Consider the following 23,986-nt stretch of genomic DNA (forward strand, 5'->3'; position numbering starts at 1 on the left):
CATCTTGTTTTGATAATATGGGTTTCCCCGTCCTACGAGGATGTCCTCAGGAAAACTTGGGCGCCCCTTTCGATTATGCCCCTCCATGGGGCTCATTTTCAAAGCACTTAGACTTACAAAGTTCCATAGGGTAGGTGCTTTGAAAATATGCCACAGTGTAACTTTGTAAGTCTAAGTGCTTTGAAAATATACCTCTGTGTAACTTTGTAAGTCTGTATGCTTTGAAATTGAGCATCTAAGTGACCCATTTTCATATACCTGCTGTATTTAGAGGATGTATTTTACTGTAGAATTACATACTTAAACCATAAGTCTCAAAGACCCTAAAGCGAGTTAAGGTTTTGTAATAAATGCAAAAGTCTCAGCGTTAGCTGAATGGGAAACTGCTGGGAATATCCCAACAGTCAATACAGAGAGAGATTTTTTTAATGTGTATTTATGGCAGTGCAGGTAACATCATGCAGTTAGCAATACCCATTCAGGTAGTATTAGCTAAGCTATGTTATCTGTCATATTAACTGTAAGGCCGAATCATCACTAGAGTTACTGATCTACGCTACCGCATTATTGTGTGCAAGCACAGGCCTTGACGTATTTTCATTAAATCGAGGAACCAGCCTCCACTCCTCCAACATTGTCCCCAGTTAAATTTTTTATTTTGTGGGGGGGACCCTCCCAGATCAGCAGTAGATCTTTTAGAAACTGATTTACTAAGGCTTTTTTTCTATTCTGTGGCTGTGGGCAAAGACATTTTAGTAAATCAGTCCCTTAAGATGCCTTTACAAATTACTGTAAGAAGCTATCAGTCTCCTTTCTCAATTCATTAACTGCGTCCATGTGTATGGAGACTATTTTATTGGAGGTAAAATATGATCTTTCATTATTTACATTTTATTTATATTATGACTTGGATACTGTGGGTTTAGTAGGGGGATGCAGACTGCAAGTTCTGACAATCAATCCCCAGCAGCCTTTGCTGGTTCACATTCGCATAACCAAACTTGAATTTTCAGTTTCAGCTTTGGACAAAACCAGGTGATGAGTTATCGCTGCAGTTTTGGTTTTGGCCAAAAGCTTTCAGACAGTTTTGCTGGCAGTTTTGGTTTTGGCTGAAACTGAAAAAAAAACCCAGTTTCAGTTGGCCTCTTTAGTCATTCTGCAGGTCCTTAGTATCTCTCCTGGCTTTTTTTTTCCCATTTTATTTTTTTTATTAATTTCAAATATTAGGAAGCAAGACAAGCTAATGCGTGCCTATGTAGCAGAATCTGATCAGTAGAAAAAAATATATATACCAAACCCCATTATACATCATTATACTCCAGTCCCTTCTGTCCTTTTCCTCCTTTTCTCTGTCTTCCCCTTCAATAAATACCTTCCTTTTGTCCTTCTCTTTTGCCAGATAGTTCTAGCATTGCCTAACCATACTAATCAATAACAAACAATGCTGAATATTTTTAACCTTTGAGAGTGCGTGTGTGAAAGTGCTTGTGCAGCAGTCCGTTTAACCCCTTCTTTTCACAAACACATGTGGAGGCATATTTTCAAATCACTTATACTTAAAGTTGCATAGGCATCATATTGAACATGCTCCTCTAAGTCGAACTTTGGTTGTTTTGTGCTAAATGTTGCGCTCTAGAAATGTTAAGTAGTAGTAGATCCGAATAGCAAATGTAACCATTTTCGAAAAAGCAAAATGTATTTTTTTTTTCTTTAAATTGTTTTTAGAAAATACCGTTTGTAACAAGGTTTTGTGTTCTGTGCATTTATCTTTTCAGGCCATGTAAAAAAAAAAACAAAAAAAAAAACGCACAAGTGAAAAACAGAGCAAACCAAGCCAGCATTTTTAGCAGACTGGTCCCCTAGACATCCCAAGAGAGCAGTGGGGCACCCTAAGGGGCACTGCTGTGGACTTCATATAAATTCTCCCAGGTACACATCTCGCTGTGGCTCTCTTATCTTGTCTGCTCAACCCTCCAAAACTCATCTAAAACCCACTACCCCCAACTGTAGACCACTACAGTAGCTCTTATGGATGAAGGGGGCACCTTCATGTGGGTATAGTGAGTTTCGGGTGAGTTTTGGAGGGCTCACATTTTCCATCACAAGTGTAACAGGTAGGGGAAGGTGTGGGCATGGGTTCACCTGTCTACACTGCACTGCACCCACCACTACACTACTCCAGGGACCTGTATGCTACTCTAATGGACCTGGCTATAACATCTGAGGCTGTCATAGAGGCTGGTGAATACTATTTTAATTCATATTTTTGGGGGGTGGGACGGGGGTCAGTGACCACTGGGGGGAATAAGGGCGGGTCATTCCTGAATCCCCCCAATGGTCATCTGGTCATTTAGGGCATCTTTTTGTGTCTTATTCATTAGAAAAACGTGTCTAGAACAAAACATTCCACCTACTATGGTATCTCTTTTATTTATACTTAATAGAAGGAGTATTACTATATCTCACAAAATATTACCCAGCTCTCAATATACTTCAATATATTTCAACCGTACTTTTGTATTCATAAGAGGATATTATTACATTTTTTAGGATTTTTTTTAGGATCCATCAGATTTTCCTATCACCATCACACAGGCTAATAATGTGAGGCAGGCACTTTTGTGATGGGTAGGTATTCCTCACTTGATCCATTTTAATTAAATTTCAATTTTAAGAATTTTTAGCTATTTTTCTCTTATACTTTATAAAATCAGGTTCAGATTTCAATCGAAAAAAAAAGCACTTAGCTTCAATACTGGAACATCGCTTTATATTTCTTCTTTCATTTCAAATGATTTTAACGACTGATCACTCATCTCGGAGATTTGCACCGACATGAATTCACGTTTCGCAACTAGTGCTGTATCAAGGTATATCTCCTGGGATTAAAAAACATATGTTAGTCTCTAATATTTTAACAATCCTCAGTAACAATTTTACAATAAGAATACCTCAAACAAGTCTGGAAACAGTTCTCTGCATTTTCCATCATGTTTCAAAAATGGCCGCGGCGTTCTAGCTATTTAAATAGGGGATTTCTCAAGTCTTATGTCAGTAATTTACTAGCACCAATCACAGAGCTCCACACTCTAACTCCTCCCCTTGCATTAGATGACTGACATCCACTCAATTTCTCGATTTAAACCCTTAGGGTATACAGAGTTTAAAGAGAAAATCCATGATTGTTCTTTATAGTTTAAGATATTTTCAATGTTACCACCCTCCCACCCTACTATAACATGGTCAATGATTCTCCATTTTATACCCGTAATTTTATGGTCATATTCCATCCAGTGTTGTACAAGTGGAGCTTCCTCCTTTTTATTTTGAATCCGAGATTTATGTTCATTTAATCGTATTTTCACGGGGCGCTTACTTCTACCCACATAAACTTTTTCACAAGGACATGTTATTATATATACTACCATAGATGTTAAACAGGTAGTGGAAGTGCGTGATCTTATTACTTGTTTAGTTTGCGGATCAGTCCATTCAGAACCTGACAAGGTTTGATCACACCATTGACATTTATTACAACTATTATGTTGTGGATATTCCGTCTCATCTTCAAATATCCTTTTCTTCTTTTTAGAAAGTAGTTCACCTATATTTTTTGATCTTGAAAAAGCAATCAGTGGTTTTTCTAAAAACATACCATCCAGTTGTAGAATATGCCAGTTAGTCTTTATAGTTTGAACCACGAACTTGGCCAAAGAGGAGAACGGAAGAACACAGATTAATTTATCATCATTTCTCTCCTTATCCCTTCGTTCTTGAAGTAATAATTCCCTTTGTGCAAAACGTGCACGCAGATAGGCTTTTTAAAAAATCTTCTCTGGATATCCTATTAAAGGGCCGCTTTATAGAGCGAGGATATCCGGAGAAGATTTTTTAAAAAAGCCTATCCTCTTATGAATACAAAAGTACAGTTGAAGTATATTGAAGTATATTGAGAGCTGGGTAATATTTTGTGAGATATAGAACAAAACATTGATATTTCCACCCTAGATGTTTTGGATTTTTCTATTATGGCTGTAAGATGTCCAAGTGTTAGGCACTCTAAACTCATCCTAATCCCACCATCAAAATACCCCCAGCATGCTCCCTTGTGATTTGGACGTAGTGCAGATGAAATGCATAGATAGACATTTGCAGGTTTAAAAAATACTGATTTGAATGTTTTGAGATCCATCTAAATGGTGTTTTATGACACTTTTTGGGCATTTTCTCATGTGAAAATGAGCCCCATAGTACCCTATGGAACTTTGTAAGTCTATGTGCTTTGAAATGAGTCCCATAGTGGCAGACAGAGACCCAGGTCTCGTGAAGTGCTTTAACCTGTTCTCGTACCAGCCCTGTCAGTTTGTGAAAACATATCAGTTCCTCCATCCAGTACTAACCTATCAAATTGGTTCTACTTTCATGCGTCCAGCATTTTGCCACCACCATCCTTGTGACTAACATACAGTCACACATTTCTCTCCCTTTTTTTCTCCCCAATATCCTGATGAACGCATTTGGGGTAATATTTAAACCTTTATGACAGACATTCTCCAGAGTAAGCTGACATATGCTCTCACAGCACTGTAATGGAGTCTGGGGAGATGATGGGAGTGGGGCATGGTGGCCTGTACATTGTAAGCAGGCCACCCAGAGCAGGTCCAGGTAGGTGGCATTGACAGATGTGTGTGGCATTGTGATGGCTAAGGGTGTCATAGTGTACATGACAGCTGTGCTGCATGTGTGCAATGTGAATATGTACCAGTTGCCATGCAGCTGGGTATAAGTGCTGTCAACATGTTGCTGGCTATGTGACTTTGCAGGGTATAACATAGGTATGGTGAGTTTTGGGGCTTGTTGGCAGTTAGGTTCTTACCTTGCCAGGGTCTTCTGGATCTCCTCTTGGACCCTTTTTGCTGATATTTGGGGGACCTACTGCCTGCCTTTTCCTAAAGAGGCATTCCTCATTTTGTATCAGGAGGAATGCCAGGATGTCTCTTTCCTTCTTTGAGAAATTGCACTATCTCCTGGCCTCCGTCTTGCACATGCATGTGGCAGGTCCCAATAGTGGCACTCTATTGTGGGACCTGGCTACTCGCACATGGCTCTTGCTACTGCTTTTGGGCTGCCCTCGGCATTGCTGGGAAAAGCCATCTACATACTTCTGCTACTGGAGCCTGGATGGACGACGCTGGCACTGCACTTGTATGGCTGCTGTGCATGTGTATGGTTGCTGCCGCATCCCAGGCACACATTATTCCCTGCAGGCACTACATGGGCAGTTTTCATGGTCACTGAATACTGCACGTGTATGGGCTGTTCATGAACATGTGATGTATGTGGTGCAGTTTTCTGTGTTTGGCCTCCCTTTGAGCCTCATCTGGATTTGCACATATATGTAGCTATATTTTGTAAATCCACATTTACCATTTATATACATTTATTCCACTTTTAATGTGCCTTTGCTTGGGGAGGGGAAGGGTATGCCGATTTTACTTGGCCTGTACACCCATAGCCCTGGTCTTGTAAAATATGTCCCATATTCTACATTTTTGTGCAAACACATCGATATTCACACATCCACAACCTATCTAGAATGGTGCTGCACACCTTCCACTTGCCATTTAAAGTCAGACCTTAAGTGTTTTTGAGTATGATACCTTTCATGTTTCAAACTCAAAAACACTTAAGGATCACCTATGTTTAGTACTATCTTTTATAAATATGTGTGATTTATGACTCTGTCCATGCACCGCCCCAAACAAGTTGCATATTCTTTTCATCTTGTGTACTTTAAAGGGGAGAGGGAGATGATAATTTCATAATAGGCATTTTACATACCCATACTAGTATATAAATATATGAATGTCCTTTAAAAATTATCCCCATCTGTCCTCCCATTTAGTGCACTGGGCAGGTACCTATAGCCAAAATATGTAATGCAGGTTCTAGCACTGTGGTGGGTTTCAAAAGAAAGATCAAAGCAGTGGTGGGTGCTCAATCCTCCTCTCCCAATACCTGATTTTCTCCCACTGCATAGTAACATAGTAGATGATGGCAGATAAAGACCTCTATGGTCCATCCAGTCTACCTAACAAGATAAACTCATAGCATAAGGTATGATGTGATTCTACAAATCTGTACTTGATTTTGATTGTCCTTGTCATTTTCAGGGCACAGTCTGTAGATGTCTGCCTGGCACTGGTCTTGTTCTCCAACTACTTAAGTTGTCATCGAAGCCCCACTGCAGCCCATCCAAATCCGTCTAGCCACTGACCATAGAAGTCTGCCCGGCACTGACTTTACTTCCCCTGAGCACACTCAAACCCCTCCGCCCATCGAGGACTCACTCTGAGGTTCCCTGGTAGTTTAGTGGCACTGGGCAGGAGCTGTCCCTCCTGCCCTGTCTGGCTCTGGGTTTTAAACTGGCACTGATTGTCCCCTAGCACAGATGCACTTACTTCCCCTTAAATTAAAGGTAAAGGGGGATTCTATTCTTGAGGGTCTTTTGGGGTCTCCCAAATACATCTCCTTTCACAAGGTGCTCTCTGCATGATGCAGGCAGAGTGAGAGGTCCCAAATGTTAGTCAGACTATCTTTTGCCTCTGGCCTGGGTGGAAGGGAACTGACGCTTTCTAAAGTGGAAGCCCTGGTCACAGCAGTCACCAAGAAAGCTATCATTCCCTTGGAAGGGGTCTTGGTTTGCAAGGGGATGCTCAAGAAGAAGGTGAAGCAGCAATATAAGCTGGATATTTTCTTCATTGTGGTTGGGGTTTAGGCCACCATGTGTAGTGGGTGTCCCACTTAAAAAAAAAAACTTATCTGAAATCCTGTCTGTAGGGCAGTGAATAAATAGAGTATTTGTGGATGTACATTTATTTTGCAAACTGTAATTCTCCCAAACCAAGACAATTGCAGTTTTCCCTAGCAATCCAAATCCAGCCCTATGGCCCTCATCAAAAGCTTGTGTTACCATAGTTGCCTCCAGTGATCCATTAACTGAATTCCCAGATATTTAGTAGCCACCTTCACTCATTTAAATTTGAACTGACTCTGCAACCTTTGAAAATATTCCTCATCCAGAACCACCCATATGGCTTCCAACTTATCCTAGTTTTGTTTTATAACCAGACACCACACTATATAGTTTAATCTCTCCCATTAGAACAGGCAGTTTCAGGTTGAGATACCCCATTCACAAATAAGGTGCATAAGTACATAAGTATTGCCACACTGGGACAGACCATAGGTCCATCAAGCCCAGCATCCTGTTTCCAATAGTGGCCAAGCCAGATCACAAATACCTGGCAAACCCCACTATCTACCCTTCTACATTGAGAATACTGACCATTTAACCCTACTGTCTGTTTTCTATCTTTTAACCAGTTTTTAATCCACAATAGGACACTACCTCCTATCCCATGACTCTTCAATTTCCTCTGGAGTCTTTCATGAGGTACTTTGTCAAACGGCTTTTGAAAATCCAGATAACACAATATCAACTGGCTTGCCTTTATCCACATGTTTGTTCACCTCTTTAAAGAAATTTAATAGATTGGTGAAGCAAGATTTCCCTTCACTAAATCCATGCTTTTGAATATGCTCTGTAATTTTGTACTTTATAATAGTCTCTGTCATTTTGCCCTTTTAAAAATCGGCAATACATTGACCACCCTCCAATTTTCTGGTACCATGCTCTATTTTAAAGATAAATTACTTATTATTAACAAGAGTTCCGCAAGTTCATTTTTAAATTCTATCAGTACTCTGGGATAAATGCCATCCGGTCCAAGAGATTTGCTACTCTCCAATTTGTCTAATTGCCCCTTTACATCCTCCAGGTTTATAGAGATTTCATTCAGTTTCTCCGACAGCTTTGAGTACCATTTCTGGCACCGGTATGTCTCCCAAATCTTCCTCGGTGAAGACCGAAGCAAATAATTCATTTAATCTCTCTGCTATGGCTTTGTCTTTCCTTATTTCCCCTTTTATCCCGCGTTCATCTAGCTGTCCAACTGATTCTTTTGCCGGCTTCTTACTTTTAATATACCTAAAAAATGTTTTACTATGTGTGTTTGCTTCCAATTCATTCTTTTTTTCAAATTCCCTCTTCGCCTTCCTTATCAAAGCTTTGCATTTGACTTGACATTCCTTATGCTACTTCTTACTGTTTTCAGTCTGTTCTTTCTTCCATTTTCTGAAGGATTTTCTTTTAGTTCTAATAGCTTTCTTCACCTCACTTTTTGACCATGCTGGCTTTCGTTTGGTCTTCCTCCCTCCTTTTTTAATATGTAGAATATATTTGGCCTGGGCTTCCAGGATGGTATTTTTGAACATCATCCACGCCTGATGTAAATTTTTGACTCTTGCAGCTGCTCCTCTAACTTTTTTTTTTCACTGTTCTCATTTTATCTATCTCCTTTTTGAAAGTTAAACACTAACATATTTATTTATTTATTTAATTGCATTTGTATCCCACATTTTCCCACCTATTTGCGGGCTCAGTGTGGCTTACAATACATTGTAAATGATGGAAATGCAGTTTGTTACAATACGATTATGGGTTACATTGTGAATAGTTAAGGAAGACAGAGTCAGGTCAATCATCTTTGGGGTGTAGAAACTATAGGATATGACGTTGGGGGATTACTAGGGTGATCGAATAATAGCAAGAGAGCGATGGGGTATAACAGTTTTTATCTGTGGGTAGATTATTGAATGGGAGAGAGTACGGGGAAATGGAGTACGTGAGGTAATGTCATTGGATTTCCTGTGTATACTTACTCCAAAGCTAATATCAAATCGAATCATATTATGATCACTGTTATCAAGTGGCCCCATCACCATTACCTCCCGCACCAAATGATGAGCTCCATTAAGGACTAGGTCTAGAATTTTTCCTTCTCTTATCGGCTCCTTTACCAGCTGCTCCATAAATAAGTCCTTGATTTCATCAAATAATCTTACCTCTCTAGCATGCCCTGATGTTACATTTACCCAGTCAATATCGGGGTAATTGAAATCACCCATTATTATTGTGTTGCCCAGTTTGTTAGCCTCCCTAATTTCCGATAACATTTCTACACCGATCTGTTCATCCTGGCCAGGCGGACGGTAGTACACTCCTATCACTATCCTTTTCCCCTTTACACATGGAATTTCAATCCATAGGGATTCCAAGCTTTAGAGTCTTCATATATAATGCCTGCACCGCTTCAACAAAAGTATTGCCAATACCTGCTTTCTTTTAAAACAGGAAAAAAGAACTCCCACTCAACTCGGTTAAACATCTTTTTAGTGTCCACTGCTAGCATGATAGTGGTGTCGTCTGGCCCTCTGTATCAAATGTAGGAGTTTGCAGATGATGTCACTTGCCTGCCAGGAATGACACTCAATTAATTATCATGGATCACCCCTGGTATCATTGACTGCAGGCAGTTAACAATTTTATCATCAAGGTTGATGAAGCAAATTGGTTGATAGGATCCATAGGCACTAGGATCTTTCCCCAGCATTGTTATCCCTGCCGTGGACATAGAATCTGGAAGTCTCTTCACTGCCAGTAAACACCTGAGCCAACTTGGGTACTAAAAATGCCTGGAAAATTTTATAAAATTTGCCTGTGTATTAATCTATACTAGTCATTTTCCCTTGTTTTAAGGTCTTAATGGTTGTTTCCATTTCTTCCTTCAAAATTGCTCCCTCTAATCGATTCCTGTCTTCAACAGGAAATGGACACTTCTCAATAAAGTCTTGAATCTCATTCTTTCCCTACTAACTTGATACTGTATAGCTTTGTGTAGAAATCCTTAAACACCCGTTTGATCTCTTCCTCATCAAAAACTAGCTGGCCTGAATTGTTCTTAATTAAAAAAAAATGTTGTTGTCCCATTCAAACCTGCAATTTTTGAACTAATAATCTTCTACTTCGTTCCCCTGTTCATATATGTTTGAGTCTTTTCAGTCTGAATGTTATCTTAGTGTTTTGTATGTCTAGGAGATTCTTCTGAAGCCCTTTCAAGTTTGCTCTATTCTTTATTATGTGGCCCCTCTTATGTCTTCTATCTAGCTCCTCTAACCTGGACCTCAGACTGTCTTCCTTCTTTAACCTCTCCTTGTGTACTGCTGTGGAAATAAATCGCCCCAAAGAACCTCCTTCAGGCCCTCCCACACTCCTCCTACTGACACCTCACCATTATCATTGAACACACAGTATTCTTCTGTTATTATCCGGTTTCATTTTAAATGTGGCAGGAGGTGTTTTGCTTAAATAATGATCATTGTTAAATATTGGGTACAATTATTCTTTGGTGGTAATTCTTTAAATTGGTGCCTCAGAGGGGTGTACTAAACACCAATTCTGTGACGGCTTAAGGGCTTGCCTATGTTGCAGGGGACACGCCCATAATATGCTCATGCTCCATGCATGCGTATGCCCCTCTGAAGTTGCATGCAGAGGAATTCATTTTCAAAACAGAAAAATGTCCAAAAAGTGACACAAAGCGGCAGATGAATTTTTTTTTTGCCAACAAGCCCAAATTGCTATTTTCAAAACCCATTTTTAAGATGGTTATTTCTGCAGTTCGTATGCAGTGCGTCAAAATCACAAGAAGGCATGTTGGGGGTGGGATTTGGGCCTTCCCAAAATTTGGATGTTTTTCTGCCGTAATGAAACAATGTAAGAACATCTGAGGGTAAAAGTTAGATGTTTTGATCTAGACCTCTTTCAGTCATGACAAAGTTGCAAAAAGGTGCCCCAAATAAACAGATGACCATTGGCGGAATTAAGGCATGACCCCCCCCCCCACTCCCCTAGTGGTCACTGACCCCATCTGACACCCCAGAGATGTGAAAGAAATTGTGGATTACTGGCGCCAATCCTGCGCATAAACACTGGTATTTATAAACTAGGTGCATTATTGGCACCTAAATGTGTGTACTTGTATGTGACCCTAGTGCAGGCTAATTTGGGGTAGCTTGGCATGAACATTTACACTTGCTTCTGAGTAGGTGTTAATATCCGTGGCTTTATTTAACTGTGATTTCTGTAGCTTTTCAGAGGTAATTTTATAAAAATAGGCATCCGTGTATCTTTATAAATTAGTCCCAAAATAGGTGCCCACTTTTCCTCCTAGCCAGGTAGCCTATTAAAAATTGAGACTTGAAAAGAATTGCAGTGAACTTTTCAAAACTGTTTATATTTTATATTTCAGATTATTCTCAAATGATATCTACTCGTTTCTCTGAATGATCTCAACATTTTATCCTTGTATAATATTCAGATATATGTTTTAGATAAATCATACTTTCATATTCTGAGTATGTTTTATATATATTTTCTTTTGGTTTCATTAATTTTCATAATTATCTAGCTTAAACGATAACTGCTATATTGGAGGAGCTGAGGTTCTTGAAGGTTACGAATGTTAAGGAATAATTATGCAGCTAGATCTCACAGCTGTTTTCTACCTAGTTGATCATAATATGCCATTGACTAAATTAAGTAAAATGGGTATTGCTGGAAAAGTAATTAAGTAGTTTGTAGAGCTTTTGACAGATAGTTATTGTGCTGTAAAATGAGAGCAAAAAATGTCAGCAAATTGGTAAATTTGGAGTAGGTTGGCATGAACATTTACACATGAATTGAACGGACCCCCAAGGATCACAGTTTTCACTACACCCATTTAGAAGATAAAGGAAACTCCTTATGCTGATAGACCAGTCCAAATGAGTGGGTTGTGACCTTTCCTCCCAGACATGGAGGCAGAAAATACTGAGAATTCAGTAACATCATCACTACTTCATAGTGTTGTTCAGTCCAGCAGATAGTACAAGTTCGTGTGGTGCAACGGATTAACCTTTTTATGCTGCTTGCCCTGGGATTGGTAGCATGGAATATTGCTACTATTTGGGTTTCTGCCAGGACCTGGATTGGCCACTGTTGGAAACGGGATACTGGGCTAGTTGGACCATTGGTCTAACCCAGTATGGCTAGTTTTATGTTCTTATGGGCTTTATGGTAATGGCATCTGATAAAGGTAATGAATGAATGAATTCTATAACGGTGTTCTGCATGCTGTCCTCACTTGCTTTCTTTCTAGTGCTATGAATAGTAAATCTAAGACTGCTGTTTGAATAACTGTAAAGATACATGTGCATACTTTTAAGTCTGCAGTAAACAAACCATTTTCAGACACAAAGGTACCTGCCTGTTATGTGTAAAGTTAGCGTGTGTATATGATATACACTCCCGGAATCCATCCCAGAATGCTTCCTATTGAAGCAGCCAATTTGGCGTGTATTATGAAAGTATGTTTGTATTGTCAGGTAAATGAAAATTCAGTTTCCTGCATAAAGGCAAGTAAGTCTATGAAATGTTGCCCCTACTGCTTGTAACTTAGGTTGACACTCAACAGGTTTCAACGAAGTTAATGAGCCTACTTTCTAAGGGTGGAAAAGTTTCATAATTTTGCATTTTGTTTCATGTACAGACAAATCTAAGATAAGGGGATCCTAAGCAACCCAATATTTATGGATTTCTATATGCATCAGGCTGTGTGTATTATATATTTCCATGTAAGTGAGAAAACTATTGTAGAATCTCTGAGCGGGAGTAAATCCTGATTAAATTCAAAATCAAGTCCTAAAGCAAGGGTGAGAAAAGCTAACAATCCAGACAAACAGGTTATTCATGCTAAGGTGATTTGCAGTAGTGGTCATGCTCCCTTTTCTTTTGTGAAATAGCCATAAAAGCACAAGGAGCCTTCAAGAATAAGGGTGTCAATTCAGTAATTTATTAAAAAGGAAAGAAAGTTTGCTTGACAGCTAGATAAGCTTTCAGAACAAGAAAAATCCTTCCCCCACTCCCATGTTTCCCAAACTGTGCACCGTGGCACCCTGGTGCACCATAACAAACTCACAGAGGTGCTATGGATGGATCCTCTTCATGCCCTCCATGTGCCTCCGCAGATCGTCCTCCACCTGCTTTATCACGTTGCCCACAGAGGCCAGAAGGTAGAGGTAATCTTTAGCAGCAGGGGGAAGGGGGAAAATGCAAATGAGGTAGTTCTGCTTGGTTGGGGGGGGGGGTGACCTGAGAGGAAATGTCTGGTGGGGGAGGGGAAGAAATGTGTGGCTGAGGGGGGGGGGGCACCTTGAAAATTTGCATGGACACTAAGGGCACCGTGAACCGAAAAAGTTTGGGAGCCACTGCCCTACTCCGAACCTTAAAAAAAATCACCACCGTTATACATTTTTACTCCTGTTTTTGCCATAATTAAATATATCAGTTCTGTATCAGAATAATTGACAGGCAGAACAATAAAAACTAGTCATAAAGTTATTTAGCATTTCAACTTCTAAAATTGAAGAAGTATGTGAAATATACTAGGTTTTTTAAAAATTTAAATAATGGTCTAGTGGGAGAAGTTTGAATGGGAAGTTTCTGGCAATGATAGGTGACTCATTGTTCTTAAGACTGTAAATATGGTGTCAGTTCAGTTGATTTGGTATAACAGCGCAACAGTTTTCAGAGCAAGCTAAGTTTTTATGGTGTGGATTTTTGAGTTACCTTAAATGTTTGCTAGGTTCACCATTAGCCAAAACTGACATTTTCAAATGCTGGCAAAATTAAAACACAAAATTGCAGGGCAAACAAAATGGTATAGCAAAATTTAAAGGAATGGAGAGTCTATCATACAGAATTTAAGGAATCAAAGAATATTCCTGCCCAATATTACAATCAAAATAGTTTAATCTGGTTTTATTGGAATATAGATGACAGGAAAGAAAACAGATTCATAAGAGAAGTAATGGTCCTCTGTAAGTTTTCGGCACTAAGAGGAAAAATAGCTTACCAGGTAAAGGTCCGTGATGGAAGCTGCAGAACAGTTTGAAGAGCAGCTAGATTGGACATGTTTTGAGGCAGGTGTGAAGTGGGTCTTGTAAGTACTGTTGTCTTTTGTATGTATGAATAGAGAATGATAGGTACTCTTCGTACCTTGGGTTATGAACTCTGACCCTTCAATTAGTCACAGGCTGAGAGGACCATTACAGTAGTGCCATTGGCCCTCCATAGAAGTTATCTGTATTCAGTCTCTTGACCATCCACTTTCAGTGAAGACTTGCTGTAATTCTGTTCCAAGTGTGCAGAATTTGTGTTGAATACTTCATTTGGGTTCTGTGAGATATGTAGGGACACCATGTTGTCCTCCTCCTCCTCCCCCCACATAGGATGCAATTTTTTTTATTTGCTGAAGTCACGCCATTTATTTATTCAGTCCCACATTTCAGGGATTATATATTTTGGCTGGAGGAAAAAGCTGTACAAGCTGTGGTATCAGCAGGAGAAAGAAGAGAAAATAATCTTCAGTTACTGTGGTTGCATCTCAGAGTTCTGATTGTGGGTCAGTTCTTTAACTAGATCAAAGAAGACGTGAAATTGTGTTCAATTGTTTTGGTGGCTGAAATATAATCATTTGTATGTACCATGGAAAGATAATCTGTGTAGTGTAAATGGCATAACTTGCAATGTCTGGGTGTCCAGGGTTGTACATTTTATGTTCCTCTCTATAGTTCAGACAGGGCTGAAACTAGGGTGCGGTGACTGGGAATTTTGCACCAGGTACCATACATTTAAAGGTTGATGCTAGAGTTGCTGTGTGGGAGAGATGCTTCTAAGGAGAACAACTCTTCATATCAGTAGAGGGTAATAAAGGCAATACATAATTTAACTGATCTTGAGTGAGGGAGAGATTATTTAGACTTTGTGAGATACATAGGACCATTGAATTGTTTTTTTTTCTCCATAGGATAAAAATAGTTCTGTTTGCTGAATTCACGTAATTTATTCAGTCTCCAATTTGAGGCTAGAATAAAAAGAAGACTTTAGAAATGCAGAGAAAGCCATCCTAACAATTCTTGAAAGCTTACGTTATTGTCTGTGCACCCACACATTTCAGAAACCATTTCTTTAGTTCTATTTTTTCAATTTGTTTCAGACTTGTAATACAAAAGCAGTTCTTGACAATAAATTTCTTATCTTGTGTTACATATTTTTATGTATGTGTAACAAGAATTATATCACATTAAGGTTGAAATGCAACAAGCAGTTTGAAGAAATCATGTTGAATGATTACCTGCTATTCTTAGGTTCTCACTGCTAAATATTAGAGTACTGTGTATATGCAGGGTACATGCTTTTTCAGTGTGTGTCCAGTTGGTATGAATTAATTCATTTTATAGTGTTAACCTTAGCCTTAATTTTATAGTATTAATGTGTTTTATTATGTGTGTAAGTTTGGATGTCTGATCTTTCCTATCGACAATTGGAGTTCCTTTCTTTCTTTTTAAATTCATTTTCATTGTAAACTACTTTGGTTTGTCCACAAAGTAAGCGGTAAATTAAAGTAATAAACAATAAAATGCTGAAATCATGTTGGTACAGAAGGAATGCTGATCAAAACAGTAAATGAAACTCTGATCCTCCTTTACTTTTTTCCTTTTCCCTCCATACCTTCTGACCTCTGGGTGGAAAAATCTTGTACTCTGCTTGACCATCAGGCAGTTGCAGTGACAACGTGCTGTTCCATTTCATCCCACAGCTGAATCCAGAGGCTTGTGGGTTATGTCCATCTACCAGCAGGTAGAGAGAGAGAGAGAGAGAATGACAGAACTGTGCCATAAGGGATCCTGCTGTGTAGCAGCCTTATTTCAGTATTCTCTCTCTCTCAGCATGTGGCTAGACATAACCTATATAGCTTCTGGTGGTGATGGCTCCTGTCCTGTCCTGAGGGACTTCAGTTGAGCTGGAGGTGTTTGGCTGCAGACAACCTATAGAATTGGGGTATACCTAGTGACGCCAGATCCCTCTCCCCCCCCTTGACTTTTTTTCTCTTTTGACTGACTTGCTCAAAAAAAAAATCAACTGCCTTTTTTTTTTAACATAAGAGAAAATATTAAGAGCAAGTGTCAGGAACATAAATGGACAAGTAACAGCTGCTTTGGGATGAAATTTGATTAGCAATATTTCTATGTGTGACTTGCCTCTGCTGACAAGAGTCTCTGGGGAGACAGGTTGTAAGTACTCCTCTTTGTTCTCCTTCATGGCAGCCCTGGCTGAGTCCATTAAGCCCTGATCCTGATGTAGGAGCAGACCAGCAGTTTGGTGCTTTGTTTGGCCTGCAGTTGGGCTTCCTCCAGTTCCCCTCCTCCCTCGGCCAGTTTCAGTGTGAGTGCTGTGGGATTGTTCATAGCAGGGCTGTGAAGTTGGTACACCAAACCTTCAGCTCTGATTCCTGTATTTTTCTACTGTCCGACTCCGATTAATATTAGGCTTTACATTTTTTTTGTTTAAAGTACTGGTAAATCCTATATCATAAAATGCACCTCCAACATTCTGAAGCTGACTGCATGACTGAGGCATTCCTGCTCTCTGTATCCATCTCCTGAATTGACATCACGTACTTCCGGGTTCGTCACAAGCAGAACTGACCAACCACACGAGGTTTCTCGGCTTCAGAATGTTGGAGGTGCATTCTATTAAATAGGATTGGTCAGTTCCTTGAAGCACAGCCAGAGCTCAGCGTCCTGCACAGTAATGCTCAGACACCAGAAAGAGAGAGGGGGGGACCTGACACCAGAGAGGGGCGGGAGGTATCTCTGTCACACACACACTCTCTCTCTCTCTCTCTCACAGTCAATGTCTTTCTCTCTCTCATTCTCACACACTGTCTCTCACACACTCTTTCTCACACTGTATCACATTCACTCTCTATGTGTCACACACTCTCCTGGTCTCATACACTCAGTCTCACAGAGAGTCTGTGTCTCACACACACACTCTCTCTCTAGCACACACTGTATCTGTGTGAAACACACTCTCTCTCACACTGTGTCTCACATACGCACTTGCACACACACTCATTCTCACACGCACACTCTCTCTCTCTCACAGACACACTCGCACCCAGACTCACTCTCTCTCTCACACACACACACTCGTACATTCACTCTCTCTCACACAGTCACTCTCACATACACTCTCTCAAACATACACACTCCGAGGAAAACCTTGCTAGCGCCCGTTTCATTTGTGTCAGAAACGGGCCTTTTTTACTAGTATAACATATTTTCCTGTACTTTAGGTCCAGGACAAAGGAATAAAGATATTATCTATATCTGTATCTTTTTTCTGGATTTAAAGTACTAGTAAATATATCTTTGGATCCAGGACAAAGATATAAGTATAAAATGATAAATTTGCCATATATTTTAATCTAAGTTTTTATTTTGAAGCTGGAGTTGGTCAGTACACTTTTAACGACACCAACTCAGACTTCACAGCCCTGGTTGGAGGGGCTGTGGGCAGAGATTATGGCAGGCTCCACAGTAACTCCCATGGAGCGAGTCCATTCCTCAGAGGTTCTCATATTGGGCTGCATTAAAGGATCAATTCTAAAAATGTCGCCTAATAAAATCTGCACCGAGTGTGGTATTCTGTAAACTGTGCCTAAAGTTCGGTGTGGTTTATAGAATAACGCTTCAGTGGATTGCACCAATGAAAACGTAGTGCAAAAGCCCATGCCTAAATTTACGCAGAGAGCACCCATATTCTATAATTGTACATGTAACTCAAAACGATGCCGCTGATCTACCCCGAAACACTCATGACCTTCTCATTTCCGCTCCTCCTTTTTCGGGTTGTGCATAAATTCCAATTAAATCTAATTAGTGCCAATAATTGTTAAAAAGCCAATTATTGGCTCTGATTGGCTCATTATTATTAAATTACACAAATTAGGCACGCGCCTAAATTTGTGCACATAATTTTTGATGACTTTTATTAAGTCAGGGGGTAAGTGCTTAACGCATTTTAGTAAAAGGGCCCTGAAGTGTAAATAAAATAAACCACGAACCATGTATTGGTAGGAATAAGCACCTCATAGTAGCACTGTACACTGATATCTTCTATAATATTGTTCCTGTCAAGAAAACTTATTTTTTTCTATACTGATACCGTAGCTTTGAATACTTTAGTTATTCATCAGATTATTTCAAATTTCCAATCAAATGTAGGTATGTTATGAACTAAACTTAATATGAAACTTAAGTAATAGCTTGAACGAAGCAAGCCGGGTGTGGAATGTTTATCTTTGCGGATGATATTACAGTTCTGCTCCCCATTTTGCATTCGGCAGAGGTAACATCGATTAGAATAAATAATTGCTTTAATTTTTCTGGATATATGAATAAGAAGAAAAACAAACTTTTATTGATTGGACAGCCTGACAGTGTGGAACAATAATATACTAAGGTTAAATAATTTTACTTTTAAATTTGAGTCTGTTTTTCACAAAATATTAGGAGATCTCCTAAATGGTAGTCTAACACCTGAATTACAGATAAATGCAATGATTAAGAGATCTTTTCTATTATTGAAGGAATTACGGAGACTCAGGAGTTACCTTGTTGCCTACTTTCTGATTCGTTGTGCACAGTCTACTGTTGTCTGAACTAGACTATTGTAATGTCATCTATGTAGGATGTCATAAATAGCTTTTCCTTCGCTTCAGCAGCAGATGAATCCAGGAACTGGTGGGTTGTATCCGTCTACCAGCAGGTGGAGATAGAGAACACTAAAAGCAGGTATTGACCCTCTGTATACCTGTCCTTCTACCTTTAGTATATCTCTATCTCCAGCAGGTGGTGGACGGAGCTTGCCAGCTCCTGGATTCTCTGTTTAGGGGGCTCCTGGGTGTTCCAGTTGAGCTGGGGTGTGTGGCTGGTGGTGGTGTCCACTTTGGAGGCATACTGTGCTTCAGGTCCCTGCCTTATCCGTGTCTCCCCTTCTCCCAGTATGATTTCTAGTGCTGTTATTCTGTGCTTTCCTGCTTCCTTGGCTCACAGTTAAAAAAAAAAAAAAAAAAAAAGACACAGCTCATTCCCAGACCCGAGCTCTCTGACCGAGTGCTAGAGTGCTGGGACGCCATCTGCAGCTCCTCCGGGGACGGACTTCTCTCTGCTAAGGGTGAGTGTTTTGGGTCCCCTGGATCCGCGCCGTTTAGCCTCATTGCGAAGGCAAGTGCAGGATGGCAGCTGAGACAGCCAAGTGCTGCTCCCGCTGTGGGAAGCGATGCAAAGTAGCGGGGCTGTGCAGCGTAGGCTGCCTGGAGGAGTCGGGTTCAGCGAGTCTGCCGGCAGTCCCTGATGGGGTTTCACATGCTCCACAGCTCGGGGGCACTCCAGGGATCGATCTCATGGCATCCAGCTCCAATGCAAAAGTAGTCCGATTTTTCAGCAGAAGAAGGGAGCACGGGTCTGCGGGACTGGATGCCCTGTTGCAACCATGGCCGCCATCCACACTTGTATATGTGTGGCCACCGTGGCCCTTGATCGGTCGAGTTCTTCAACGGATCCTCCTTCACTCGGGGCAGGTGATCTTGGTGGCTCCAGACTGGCCATGTCATCCATGGTATGCGGATTTGCTGCGACTTCTGGTGGGGGATCCATTCCATCTTCCTCTCCTCCCGAACCTTCTGCATCAGGGACCTGTGGCTATGGAAGATCTTGCCGCTTTGGTCTTACGGCTTGGCTCTTGAAAGGGCGTAGTTAAGGAACAAAGGTTATTCTGACGAAGTGATAGCTACTTTGCTGAGAGGTCGCAAGCGATCCACAACTACAGTGTATGCTCGAGTCTGGCGTACTTTTGAAGCGTGGTGTTTAGCACATGCGTGGTCGCCTATGCGGGCTTCAGTTTCCCAGATGTTGACTTTTTTGCAGGAGGGTCTGCAAAAGGGTCTTGCTTACAATTCTCTTCGGGTGCAAGTGGCAGCACTAGCGTGTTTTTGAGGCCGAGTGATGGGTTCGTCGATTGCGGCTCATCCGGATGTGGTGCGCTTCTTGCGTGGAATGTTGAAGCTTCATCCTCCATTGCGTTTTCCGTGTCCTACTTGGAGTTTGCGGCTTGTTTTGCTTGCGTTGCAGTGGGCGCCCTTGGAGCCTCTTGGTCAGGCTTCCGAAAAATCTCTTACGCTTAAGGCGGCTTTTTTGGTGGCTCTGGTGTCGGCGTGCAGAGTATCAGAGATTCAGGCCCTACCGTGTCGGGATCCCGTCTTGCAGTTTTCAGAATCCGGGGTCACGGTTCACACGGTGCCCTCATTTCTTCCTAAAGTGGTGTCGGCATTTCATCTAAATCAGCCTCTTTTTCATCCTTCTTTTCGGAAGGAGGACTGCCCGGATGTCACGGTGGTGACTGTTTCCTTGTCTGTGCTCACCCTGCCCTCTGGTGGCCTGAACTGGTGGCTGCTATGAACTGTCACATGTTCCAGACTTCAGCCCAGTCCGGTCCGGATCTTCCAGGCTGCCAGACTTGCTTTTCTTGTTTGAGTCTGAACAGCACCCGTAGCTGCCTTGTGATTCCTGCAACTGAACTTCAGCTGCTGATGGGCTTTATTAGCCACCTGGAAACTTCTGTGTTTGCCTTTGCATCGTCTAAGGTCCCTGGTATGTGGGTGTGCTCTGTGCATTTCTGCCTAGTCCAGTTCTAGTCTGAGCTTCTTGCCTGGTTCTAGTTTGTTTGTGTGTAGTTAGCTTTGGTTTTATTGCTTAGTTCCTAGTCTTGTTTCTGGTCTGCATTCCCTTGTCTTGTGTCTGTGTTCCTTTTTAGTGGCTGCTTGGCAGCTTTCTGTCCTGACTCTCACCTGTGTTTCTGTCTTAGTGGCTGCCTGGCAGCTTTTAGTCCTGACTCTGTTGTGTGTTTCCTGTTGGTATCCAATTCCTGCCCTGTCCTGTAAGTCCTGCCGGCCGCCTGCACCCAGGGGCTCAACTCCTGGGGAACGGCGGTCAAGCGCAGGTGAAGTCTAGCTGCTCCTGCTCTGCCTGTCCCAGCTTGTTTGCCTCTGCTGCAACTCCAGTCCGGGGTTCCAGTCCTGTTCTGCCTTGTCTCTGGTTTGGGGGTGGTTTTGCCTGCCACTGCCGCTCCACGGCAGTGGTCCAAGGGCTCACAAACCCTGTGCTTCCATGAGAAGCCTGACACTGGAGTCTTTTCGGCAGCTTCGCCTGACATCTGTCAAATGAGTTTCGGTGGTCTGATCACTTGTTCGTCCTGTTTTCGGGTCTCGACGAGGTTTCCCAGCGTCTAAGGCCACAATTGCACGCTGGCTAAAGGAAACGATTGTTTTGGCTTACCTTTTGTCTGGAAAGTCTCCGCCGGAGGCTTTGAAAGCGCATTCCACGCGGGCATAGGCTTCTTCTTGGGTGGAGACTTGCCTGTTTTCAGTTTTGGACATCTGTCAGTTGGCGACATGGGCATCATACCTTTCTTTTGCTAAGCATTATCGCCTGGAAGTTGTGGCATGGGAGGATACGTGCTTTGGAGCGGTGGTTCTCAGGGAGCTGCAATTTCCCACCCAGTTTAGGGAGCGCTTGGGTACTTCCCACCAGTTCCTGGATTCATCTGCTACTGAAGCTAAGGAAGGAAAAATTAAGACATACCTGATAATTTTCTTTCCTTTAGTCGCAGCAGATGAATCCAGGATCTCTCCCTGTTGCAGTCTGTTTTCAAGTTCAACAAAAATCTGCGTTGGACAGTTATTGGTTACTCTTTTATGAGTATGGTTCACTCCGGTTGAGTGTGTTTCTTTTATTGTGAGTTAAGTGATGTTCCTATTTCTTTTCTCTGCTTTGGAAGTTGCTATACTAAAGGTAGAAGGACCGGTATACAGAGGGTCAATGCCTGCTTTTAGTGTTCTCTATCTCCACCTGGTGGTAGACGGATACAACCCACCAGTTCCTGGATTCATCTGCTGTGACTAAAGGAAAGAAAATTATCAGGTATGTCTTAATTTTTCCATCAACAAATTACAGAAAATCCAGAATATGGCTGCCAGATTGATCTATTCTGTGCACAGATTTGATAGAGTGATCCTCTTGTATATTATAGAGCTTCACAGGCTACCCATAGAGATGTGAGTACAATTAAAATTATGCCACAAAAAAGGAAAGAACCACCACAGAAAACCTCTACAGGATAACAAAGCAGAAAACAAACACAGTGGGAATGACCAGATGGAAGAACTGGGTAGTCTAACACTAATAATTTTTATTATATAAAAAAGCCAAATGGTTGAAACCACGTGAATCTAAACAGATGTGACAATGGACTTGACACGGGCAGCATTTTGGCATGAGTGCCTTCATCAGGATTCCTCATGCACATTTTTAGTTTCCAATATAAATATGTAACAAATGTGTAACAAAAATGGGAAAAGAACCATTGTAGCCCGGGGATAGAGGGGGCTATTGGGGAGGTCAGGAGGGGAATTGGGAGGGTTTTACCAACTAAAAATGGTTATGTGGATGTCGGCCCCTGCATAGCTAAGCAGCCTAATTTAGGACAGCTTATGTGCAGTTTTTATTTCATTGATCTTTATTTTATAGATTTGCATACATGTGATTTGTTCATGTTTTTTCAGATGCATGTCTTCATACACATAGTTTTCATCTTTTATTGAAGGCTAACATACTACATTATGTTCACCTCACATCAGTACCCATTTCTTTTACATTTTTTAATATACACCAGGTTTTGCACAGTTGCATTTCCATTTTACACTCTGCAAGTATGTGCATTTTTACAATGGTTCTAATATATAACAGGTTTGATTATATCACACCATAACAATTTAATGTTGTTCTTTGTAGAGATTTGTGCATTTTGTACTTTGCTTGCATGGAAATGCGCACATATGTTACATTATATTAACGCCTGTGTTTACTAAGCAGAGCTATGGGCGCGTTAGCATTTTTAACGCGTGTAAATGGTTTACACGCGTTAAACACTAACACGCCCATAGAAATGTATAGACGTGTTTGTGTTTAATGCGCCTTAAACTTACAGGTGTGTTAAAAACGCGGACTCACCTTAGTAAACATACCCCTAAGTCTTCTACTCTGCAGTAGCCTTCACAGTTCAGTGCGGATTACATAAAGAAAAAAGATTACTAGAATGGGCAGCTGGGAATATACAAAATCAAGATTGCAGCATAATAATATCCTTTCACATATTTGTTAAACAGAATAGTCATAAATTGTTTACGAAACAGTAAATAATGAGTTGGAATAGGTCCAGTTTGAGAATTTACATCTGCTGTCTTATTTTGCAATGTATAGCAATGTGTTTCTTTCTGTTTTTGTGGTATTGTGCTGCATGCAGAGTCTAACTTCTTAGGGTTTCAGGTTAATTTTTGAAGAATTTGAAGAGGGGCTCTATCTCTGTTTGCATTTGTGACCGCAAGGCTAAGTGTCTGAATAGGGATCTGTTTGTTAGGTTCTGAGATTTTGATAACATATTGTTTCAGGTTTGGCAAGACTGTTCTCCTAATTCCTGGTCTGTATGCTAATTTCGTTTGTGTCATTTTGGGTATACTGGAGCTGTAATGGCTTACAGAAATTATTTATAATGAAACAAACAAAAAAACCTCATTATTTTTCTTTTCCAGTACTGGTGTAATATTTTCAATGATGCCTGTTTATATGTGCCATGGCTGGTAAAAGGTGTGTGGCTACTGTGGATGTGACTACTGTAGGGGCGGAGCCATAGTGATCCTGCCCCTGGATGGGTAGGGGCGCCGACTAATAGGCTGCAGGAGGTTGTCAGAAACCCTAGCACCGGCCCTGGATACTTCAAAATCTCCTTCAAGAACTTCTTAAAAAGTTCTGTAGGAGAGATTGAGGGGGATTTAGGAAAGTGTACATACTATGAAGATGAAGTAATTTTTTATTTTATTTATTTATTTTTATTTATTCATACTTATATCCCACAAATATGACTTACATTTAACAGTTGTTAGTGATTACACTGATTCGATTACATTTACAAGGTTGTATGATGCTGTGTTTTACAGTGGTTGGCAAGATAACTATTAGTGCGTATGGAATAGTCATTGGGTTTCTTGAGAAGATATGTCTTAATTCACTTCTTAAATGA

The 23,986-nt window shown here is 40.9% G+C and overlaps 1 protein-coding gene and 1 long non-coding RNA gene across 7 annotated transcripts in view; one reads left to right on the forward strand and one right to left on the reverse strand.

Moving 5' to 3' along the window:
- Nucleotides 1-23,986, forward strand: part of GPHN (gephyrin) — a 907,672-nt gene that overhangs the window by 19,280 nt on the left and 864,406 nt on the right. The window lies entirely within an intron of this gene.
- LOC115477203 lies at nt 673-23,484 on the reverse strand. Its single transcript, XR_003943294.1, has 3 exons — nt 23,470-23,484; nt 22,764-22,765; nt 673-735 (listed from the first exon to the last, which is right to left on the reverse strand). It is a non-coding gene; the product is annotated as an uncharacterized LOC115477203 (long non-coding RNA).

This window comes from Microcaecilia unicolor, chromosome 9, assembly GCF_901765095.1.
Source record: "Microcaecilia unicolor chromosome 9, aMicUni1.1, whole genome shotgun sequence".
Classification (NCBI taxonomy): domain Eukaryota; kingdom Metazoa; phylum Chordata; class Amphibia; order Gymnophiona; family Siphonopidae; genus Microcaecilia; species Microcaecilia unicolor.